General features: G+C 33.7%; 1 pseudogene; it reads left to right on the top strand.

The window, feature by feature from the left end:
* The first annotated feature begins 2,315 nt into the window (after positions 1-2,315).
* On the top strand, positions 2,316-4,057 carry LOC119530464 (annotated as a pseudogene).
* Positions 4,058-10,610: the final 6,553 nt, after the last annotated feature.

Below are 10,610 nucleotides of genomic sequence, written 5' to 3'. Positions count from 1 at the left end.
TACCTCAATAAAATGAATATTCAAAAAAAAAAAAAAAAAGAACCCAAGCTAAAAAAAGCTCCATCATTCTCTGTCTACACCAACTGAAACAGGAGGCTTTCTCAAACCATCAATGAAGTGGGGAGAGGGGAAGAAAAGACAAGCTAGTCACTGATGGCATTTTCACTACTTTGGCCCAGAAGAGCTACATGGCACCTTCTTTCATAGTCCTTTGGCCAGAGTCAGGCCCATGGCCTCATGTAGTGCAAGGTATCTGGGTAACACAGACAGACAGTGGCAAGTGGAACATTCAGTATACATTAGTACCTGCCTCAACCCGTTCTTCTGATTATCAAATTCACTCTTTCTTCTAACTCATAAAAAATATTTGGCCATGTCACAAGCTGAAAAATTCTTCCATTTTCCTTATCCTACTTGGCCACATGTGAAATAGGCCTAGAAGAATATGCCCTGTGCATCTTTCTCAATTCATTTACTACATGTAGGAATTACAAGGCCAAAGCACAGTTTTAATATTAAACACTAACAGGATCTTTTAGAACTGAGAACTGACTCTTGCCCTCTTTTATATAATATGTTTCTATAAAATTTAGTGAACCTATATATTTTGCAAGATATGCTTCTTACATATACTGAATTTTGTTGCTTTGGTTTGTATTTGTTTTTTACACTGTATCTCCTAAGCCCTGTAAATCTGTCTTCTCAGCTTAACATTGGATAATTTAAGTGTATTAACTTTGGTGGGAGTTCTACATCCTTAATCTGATCTTTGCCTGAGTAATTTGGATGTAAATAATTCACTGGAAGCGACAATTTATATTAATCTGTTTTTCTTGGTGCAATTTAATCATTTAAAGGATACTTGGGAATTATCACTCACATATTTTTCCAGTCTTATTTTTTGTTAGTTGTTGAGAAGCAGTTAGTTTTTTTAATATTGAAAGAGCAAAATTTTCTGGAAAAACTATATTAACTTTTTATTCTGCCTTGAAACTATCAATTTCTTTTCTGAGCTTCTCTCATTCTTTTAATATCCTGGTAAATATAGCCAATAGACACCAACATGTGTTAACAAGTTCTGTGTTCTAAACTTTTCTCCTAGAGCTCTAAGTTCATTAAGCTAGCTGTCTGCCATACCTGTAATTTTAATTGACAAATTGTCCAAATATTTTGCCACCACATTTCACGGTTTCCCATCTTTCCAGCTCCTAATATCAATTTCTTCACTGTATGCCACTTATATTCATTTTTTCATAGAGAATCTTCCTGCTTTTCAAGTAATATTTCTTTATCAGGTAATATTGGCTCAGTTATGCTACAGTAAAAAAAAATATTGTCAAAATGTCAGTGGCTTAACAAATCAAAAGTTACAATCTTGCTCAGATTCATGCCCACTGAAGTCCTGTGGAGGTGGTGGAGGAAATGTCTGCTGCACATAGTCAGGAATGTAGGATGCAGTACAGTCCATCATTCTGTAGTCAAAATATCCATCTGGGACAAATGCACTTACTTACTCCAGGCAAAGGAGATGAGACATTAGAAGGACCACCTGAGCATGGAAGTGGAACACATCACTTTCCATCCCAGTTTATTTTCCAGTACGAGTAACATGGTCTTGTCTAACTGCAAGGAAGGGTGAGATAGAATTTTGGGGGACTTGTACCATTTATACTACATCTACCTTAAAATAATTTATTCCTAAACTATTTATTAGACAAACTTAACATCTGGCTTTTGCAATGTGATTAATGAATTAAATATATCTTGAAAGTCCCTTTCACAAAATATTCTGTTGCCTTACCTGAAATAAAATATACAGTCCAAATTCAGCAGCTGAAATTCAAAGTAATTTACAATATAGTTCTAATCTCTGTTTTTCAACTATGCAGGCATGCCTCATTTTATTGTGCTTTATTGAGTTTCACAGATACTGCATTTTTTACAAATTGAAGGTGTGTGGCAACCCTGCATGGGACAAGTCTATCAGCACCATTTTTCACCAACATGTGTACACTTTGTGTCTGAGTCACATTTGGTAATTCTTGCAATATATCAAACTTTCTCAGTATTATTATATTGGTTACAGTTATCTGTGTTCTACTGTTGTTACTTTTGTTTTTACTATTGTAATTATTTGGGGCACCATGGACTGTGCCCATAGAAAATGGTGAACTTAATGGATAAATGTTGCATGTGTTTGGCTGCTCCACCAGTTGGCTGTTCCCCACCTCTCTCCTTCTCCTTGGGCTTCTCTATTCCCTGAGACATAACAATATATAAATTATACCAATTAATAACCCTACAATAGTCTATTAATGTTTAAGAGAAAGGAAATTTGCACCCCTCCCACTTTAAATCAAACAGTAGAAATGATTATACTTAGTGAAAAAGGCATGTCAAAAGTCAGAATAGACCAAAAGCTATGCCTCTCTCTTGTGCCAACAAGTGAGCCAAGATGTGAATGCAAAGGAAAAGTTCTTCAAGGAAATTGAGAGTGCTACTCCAGTGAATACACAAAAAAGAAAGTGAACAGTTTTATTGCTGATTTGAAAAATAAAGTTTTGGTGGTCTGGATAGAAGATCAGACCAGCCACAACATTTCTTCAAGCCAAACCTAATCCAGAGCAAGGACTTAACTCTCTTCAATTCTGAGAAGGCAGAGAGAGGTGAGGAAGCTGCAGAAGAAAAGTTTGAATCTAGTAGAGGTGGGTTCATGAGTTTCAACAAAAGAAGCTGTCTCAACAACATAAAAGTGCAAGGTGAAGCATCAAGTACTGGTGTAGAAGATGCAGTAGTTATCAAGAAAAACTAGCTAAGATCACAGATGAAGGTGGCTATACAAAGCAACAGATTTTTACTTTAGATAAAATAACCTCATATTGGAAGAAGATGCCATATAGGATTTTCATAGCAACAGAGGAGAAGTCAATGCCTGGCTTCAGAGATTCAAAGCACGGGATACTCTCTTGTTAGGGACTAATGCAGTTTGTGACTTTAAATTGAAGTCAATGCCCATTTATCATTCCAAAAATCCTAGGCCCTTAGGATTTAGGAATTATGCTAAATCTACTCTGCTTTGCTTTTAAAATGGAGTAACAAAGGCTGGAAGATAGCACAACTGTACATCATGAATTACTGAATATTTTAAGCCCACTGTTGAAAACTACCACTCTGAAAAAAAAGAATTCCTTTCAAAATATTACAGTCCATTGGCAATGCACCTGGTCACCCAAGAGCTCTGAAGGAGATGTAAAATGAGATTAATGCTGTTTTCATGCCTTCTAACACAACATCCATTCTGCAGCTCATGGTTAAAGGAATAATTTTGACTTTCAAGTTTTAGTATTTAAGTTTATTTTTTAAGGCTATCACTGCCATAGATTCCTTTGATGGATCTGGGCAAAGTCAATAGGGAACCTTCTGAAAAGAATTCAACATTCTAGATACCATTAAGAACAGTCACGATTCTTGGGAGGAGGTCAAAATATCAATTTTAACAGGAGTTTGGAAGACATTGATTCCAACCCTCATGGATGACTTTGAAGAGTTCAAGACTTCTGTGGAGGAAGTAACTGCAGATGTGATAGAAATAGCAGGAGAAGTAGAATTAGAAGTCGAGCCTGAAGATTTGATGAATTTCTGCAATCCCACGAGAAAACTAGCAGATGAGGAGTTGCTTCTTATGGATGAGCAAAGAAAGTGGCTTCTTGAGATGAAATCTACTCCTGGTGAAGAGGCTGTGAACATTGTTCAAATGACCACAAAGGATTTAGAATATTAGATAAACTAAATTGACAAAGCAGTGGCAGGCTTTGATAGGAATGACTCCAGTTTTGAAAGAAGTTCTACTATGGGTAAAATGCTATCAAAAATTAATCTTTTGTGAAGGAAGGTTTGATCAATGTGGCAGACTTCATTGTCTTACTGTAAGACATTGCCTCAGACACCCCAACTTTCAGCCACTTCCACCCTGATCCATCAGCAGCTATCAGCATTGAAGCAAGACCCTCCACCAGCAAAAAGATTGTGACCTACTGAAGGCTCAGATGATGACTAGTAATTTTTAGCAATAATGTAATTTTAATTAAGGTATGTACATTTTATTTTAGATATAAAACTATTGCACACTTAATAGACTATAGTATGTTATAAACATAACTTTTATATGCATTGGCAAACCAAAAAATTCATGTGACACACTTTATTGCAATATTTGCTTTATTGTGGTGATCTGGAACTAAGCCTGCACTATCTCCAAATTATACTTGTATTCTGTTGCTATCAATGCTTTGCCTCTTGCATTATCCTTATTCTCTAAATCTTCCATTCTCAACCCTTTAGCTTTATTTTATTTATTCATTCTTATTCTTTAAATATATCATAATCTTAGTATTTCTGTAGTGGAAAACATTGGGTCTTAAAAATGAAAAAGTGAGTGTCAGCATCTCTGGAATTCATTGTGACCAACTTTCAGAAATCTGAGCTTCATCCCATTTATGAATTTGCAGCTCTCCTGCAATGTTTAAAAATCATGCTTCCAAAAGACATACATGAAATAAGTCCTTAATAAATGTTAGTTTTCCTTTAATTTTTCACTGTCACCCAGTGCATTTCATCCAATGGGGAATAAAGAAATCCAGTTCCAGAAGAAATAAATTCCTTCCTGGCTTTATGGTCTCAAAGATATTATTTATTTCTCCTAATTCTTAATTTTCTCTTTTACATGAAGAATTTAATGGCATTTCACCTATTCTTTTCATAGAGTTAATAGGGGGAATATATCAAATTTCTGCACATGCTTTTAAAATTTTAGTGTACAATACAAATGCTATATATTATTTCAATTATATTACTATCATTATTGAAGGTTCATTTCCAGTCTAGTATTCTCCTTGAGGTTTGAGAGTAATCCTAAAATGAATTTAATTATTTCTTTTCTTAAGCATTTATTAGCTGAAATTATTTTGCAATTAAAAAATACAACTCTCTCATTTCTTTAGGTATTCTGTCTCTATTCCTGGACTTAGCCATGAGCAGGCGCTGGTGTTAAGCATCACTTCTATCAGGCACAGTACTTGGTATGTGTTCAACACCTGTCAAACAAAATTAACATATTTTCCCTTCTGGCTTGTTCACATTGTTCATTATGATTATGCAAAAATATTTGCTAAAAGAAGAATTTGCTAAACAAATTTAAGTCCAAATCAAGTGATGTTTTAGAAAGCATCAATAATTTAGAATTCTGGGGTCTAGAATAATGAGTTTTACCCTCTCCATGTACATACAGAAAAATTAAAGTTCAAATCATTTCAGTAAAAATCAAAGTATTATTCTGTTAATTTATCCATGTAACGTTCAGCGTCCTATTTTGATTTTTAACTTTAAGTCCCTTGTTTTAGGATGAACCTCATTTTTTGAGTCTCCAGAAAAGGGAGAAGGTTAGTTTCTTCTCATCTCAGCCCCTCCCACTAATATTTTCAATAACAAATCATAATAACAATGATTTTAAAGCTTGAATGCCTTGCCTATACTGCAAAGAAGCCTGAAAAATACGTTAAGTCAAAACTACCACTTCTGTTTCAGAATTATGAATGGGAATTTTAAATTTATAGAATGATAAGCCATTATTACTGAAATAACCAGCATAAGAAACATGACACCCATTTCAGTGAACTTTCTATGTCTATGTGGCTTGGCATTGTCAGAAATGGATCCAGAACTCCTGTTTCCTGACTCCTAGGGAAAATTTTCACTACTCTGCAGTAATTCCAAGTTGTTCATGGTTCATAAAAGATAAGAGTAAGAAATAATAGTGAAAAATAAAAATTAAAACATAATAAAGATCCAGATATGCCTTTTATTTGGAGGAGATAAAATATATATCTCATTAAATTCCTGTAAGTGAATTTAACGAGGCTAGCAAAATATTTTTCTGTACTTAAAGTATATGAAATATTTAGGGAATTTTATAAACTCATAATGGCTTAAGCATTCATAGAAAGTTAGGGAATGGGTAGGGTTATGGAGCATTTAACATCCAGGCTATTTTCTGATATACCAATAAATTAGAACTTGATTATGAAGGGGTCAGTCTCCATTCTGACCTTTATATATTCATACATATGGCCTCTTAAGGCTCAAAAACAGAAGTGCCTTCTTCCTCTGAGAACTGAAGACAGTATGACAGGAAGAGAGTGGCTGTAGTGTATAAACTAAGACAGAAGTTGAGAAATTTCATAAAACCTACATTCAATTTCATTTTGAAATCTGTAATGGGTGATGAATAGGGGGAAATCATCTTGATAAAAGTGTTTGGAATATCAACTCTGAAAAGGGATCACTCTGAATGTCTTTAAAACTACTGGATTTGGATGTGGTTAGAAGCAAGGAAAGTAGCAAGAAAACTATTGAAATAGTCCAATAGAGAGAGGATGAGGTAAAACATTAGGATAAAGTTGACAGGAGAGATAAAGAGGGGAAGGTGACAGCAAAACTATTTTGGAAGCGGAATAGATGAGTTATGGTGATTAATTGGAGGGGTAAACAGATGGGAAGATTAGGAATGATTACAGAGATTTGTGCTTAGGCAGCAGGATTGTGCATGGCACTAAAATTGGGAATGTAGGAGCAGAAGAAAATTCACATGGGTACAGGAAGATGAAGACTTCCTGGTTTGCCAGATTGGTTTAGAGATTTGAAAGGAGGTTCAAACACATTTTTTTAAAGGAAAATACTTATATTTGGATTTTGAGTGTTTTTTTTTTTTTTTTAATCTGCATTTTGGAAATGAATGTATGACAAATGATACATAGATTGTTAGTGAAACCAAAGGTATAGATAAAATGTTTAGGGATAGTATACAGAGAGAAGAAAATAAAACAAAGAAAAACTGCTGGTGAACCTAATGAAATATACAAGCTACACAGTGACTGAACAGAGGTCAGCCATGAAATAGACAAAATAAAACAAAAACAAAAAAAAAACAGGAAGAGTGAAATTAGAGAAACTGCATGAGGCAAGTGCTCAGAGTTCCTAATATTTCAGAAAAGCCAAAGATAAAGAATTTAGCCTAACAGGAGGTCCTTGGTCATCTGAACAACGTTAAGTGATGGCAGCTGACTGAGAAATATGATGGAGGAAACAATGACAAAAAGACTGGAAGAATTGGTCTCTTTTTTTCTGGACATCAGATATAAGAGTGAAGAAAAAAAGAGAAGAGGTGTTATGAAAATAAAGTAAGATTGACTTTATTCCATAATAAAGGCAATGCTGATGCCCATGCTTCTAATACTATAACTTAACATACAATGCCCCCCTTTCTCCTTTTGCCCTTCTCATCTCATTTATATTTAAGAAAAAAAAAATTGAAGTCATTTTCCTTAACTGGTAATTACAAACTTATCTGTGCTTTATCAACTTCTCCTAAAAACTTGTTAAAATTGAGGTGATGTGTCTGTCAATTGGAGGTATCTCTCCGTGTAATCAGAATTCCATATATATATTGTGGTCATTTCCATCTTAAAAACAAAACAAAACAAACAAACAAACATTTTCCCAGGGTTAACTTCTCTCTTAACACAGATTTAAATTTAATTTCTTTAAAGAGACTACTGAACACATTGATTTTATGTTTGTAATTGTATTCACTTTTTTATTTACTCTTGTCTGGTTTATTCCTCTACTGAAATTGCTCTTGCCGAGGACAAAACCAATCTCTCTATTACTGAATAAAATGTATTTTTGTGGGTCACCATCTTAACTGTAATAGTGAAGCACTTAAAAATAAATGGACTATTTCTTTCTTAAACTCTCCTCTAGGTTTCTGGACATAAATTTTAATTTTTTGTTGTTGTTATTGATCTACCTCTATGTCTGTTCTTTGGTTTCTTTTTTCCACCTCCTTCCCTGAATGCTGAAGTTCCACAGAACTTTGTCCCATGAACTCTTACCTTTTTACACTATATTCTACCCCCCATGTGCCACAAGACTGCATCCACTCCCCAGAGTTTGTATGCAACCTTTATACAAAGTGATTTGAAAGTATTTATACATTATCTGTTAAATCTACCAACTGCTTGTTCCTCGCATCCCTTGTCTTCCTGAATGGCAACTCTCACCTCTAATTATTCCAAAATCTTTTACAGCAGTTTTCTTTTTCTCCCTTCTTAAAAACCTATAATGAGTCCATTGCCCCATTCTACATGCAAAGTTTAGATGGTATTGAACCATTTATCTTGATTTTCACCACAACTTCTTCAAATAAGCCAATATCTCTCAATTTGGCTATCTTCTTCACTTCTGCATAAACCTTTGACTTTTCATCCTGTCCTCCCTGTCTAGCATTAAGTGACAAGTCAATGTTGTTGATTTTAGATATTTTTATTCATATATTCACAGTTCTGCACCATAGACACAATCAATTTTGGAACAATTCATTACTTTAGATTAGCATTATTCACCATTCCCTAACTCCACCCCCAGGCCCAGCTCCATGCAACCATTAATATACTTTCTGTCTCAATAAATTTGCCTATTCTGGACATTTCAAATAAATGTTGTTAAACAATACATGGCATTCTGTAACTGGCTTCTTTTATTGGCCATAATGTTTTCAAGGCTAATTTATATTGTACAATGTATCAGGGCTGCATTCTTGATAGTTGCATACAACATTCAATTTTATGGATTATTTTATTTTCCTTATTGATTCATTAGTTGATTTCCACTTTTCAGTTGTTTCCACTTTAGGCCATTATTAATAATGTTACTATGAACACTAATGTAAAAATTTTTGTATGAATGTATCTTCTCCTTTCTCATTGGTATATGCCTAGAAGGGGAACTGCTGGGTCAAATGGTAATTCTATATTTAACTTTTTGAGTAATGGTCAAACTATTTTCTAAAGTGGCTGCTGCCTTTTATAGTTCTACCAGCAGTGTTGGAGGATTCTAATTTTTCCACATCCTCCTCAACGCTTTTCATCATCTGCCTTTTTTAATTTTAGCAATTCTAGTTGGTGGGAAATGTGCCTTAGTTGAAAATCAGTTTAACATAAATAACAATTCATTTATGGTTTCTAAGTTCTGGTGTATTAATCTATATATCTATCCTAATGTCTCTACCATGCTGTCTTAATTATTATTGATTTATAGTAAGTTTTTAAATGGTTTTGTCCTCCAAATTTTCCTTAATCAATATTGTTTTGGATATTGTACGTTCCATGAAATTTCAAGTCAATTTTAGCCAGCTTTAAATTTCTGAAAAAAAAAAAGTCAGCTGAGCTGTTGAAACAGATTGTGGCATCTGAAGATCAATTTAGGCAGTATTGCCATTTGAACAATATTAAGTCTTCTGATTCATAAACATGGAATGTCTTTCTGTTTATTTAAAAGTTATTTAATTTCTTCTAATAAAGTTTTATAGTGTTCTGAGGACTAGTCTTGCACTTCTTTTGTTAAAATTTTTCCTACATATTTTATTCTTTGTGATGCTATTATGAGAGAAATTGTTTATCTAATTTCATTTTCAGATTGTTCATTTATAGTATATAAAATGAAATGATTTTTATATGCTCAGAAGCCTGGCTGAATTATTTTATTAGTTCTAGTAATTTTTTAGTGGTTTTCTTAAGATGTTCTATCTACAAGATTATATCATCTGCAAAAGAAATGACTTTACTTTTCTCTGTTGTCTCTGGATTTTTTAAAGTTTGCTTGACAGCTTATAATATACATCTTAACTTAGAACCTAATTCAGAGTTAGACTAGCAATACAAATTAGATATATAAACATTACTACTTATAGCTCTATTCCTTCTTTTTTTGTGCTATTGCTTTTACACATATTTCATTTACAGATGTTCCAAACACAATGATTTTTTTATAATAATTACTTTATATAATAATTTTGTCTTCTAAAGAAACAGAGAAGAAATGAGAGCAATCATATATTTAGAGCTTGACACGTTAGCCTTCTTGTCTATCTTTTCCTTCTGTCTTCATTGCTTCCTGTGGATTTGAGTTACCATCTGTTGTCATTTTTACTCCAATGTAGTTTGCCTCTACATTAAGTACTACAATTTTCTTTGTTATGGGCCAATAGCTGTTTTATGCTTGACTAAGAGAACAATAGAGAAGAAATATGCAAATATATTGTCTCCTTATTACCTACATATTTACCTTACCTGGTATTGCTGTGCATTCAAGTTGAAGAACTTCCTTTCTTCTTGTAAGGCATGTCTGCCAGCCCCAAATTCTTTCAGTTTTTCTTTACCTGTGAATTTCATTTTTGAAAGGTAGTTTTGCTAGATATAAGTTCCTTGGTTAGAGGTTGCTCCCACTTCTCTCAGCACTTCGAATATATCTTTCATGGCCTTCTGAACTCAATTATTCTGATGACAAGTCAACTGTTATTCTTATTGGAGTTTCTTTTTTACAAGACAGGGCAATTCTTTCTTCTTTCAAGATTTTCTCTTTGCTTTTTTGTTTTTCAACATTCTGATTCTGATGTGATTGCATGTGGAGATCTTTATGCTTATCCTGCTTGCACTGGTGAGCTTTCTGGATATGAGATATGCATTTTTTTCTTTAATTTTGGGTAATTATCAGTC

This window comes from Choloepus didactylus, chromosome 3 (genome assembly GCF_015220235.1).
Source record: "Choloepus didactylus isolate mChoDid1 chromosome 3, mChoDid1.pri, whole genome shotgun sequence".
Lineage (NCBI taxonomy): Eukaryota > Metazoa > Chordata > Mammalia > Pilosa > Megalonychidae > Choloepus > Choloepus didactylus.
The sequence above is the reverse complement of the archived record's forward strand: the minus strand, read 5'-3'. Positions and strand labels throughout refer to the sequence as shown.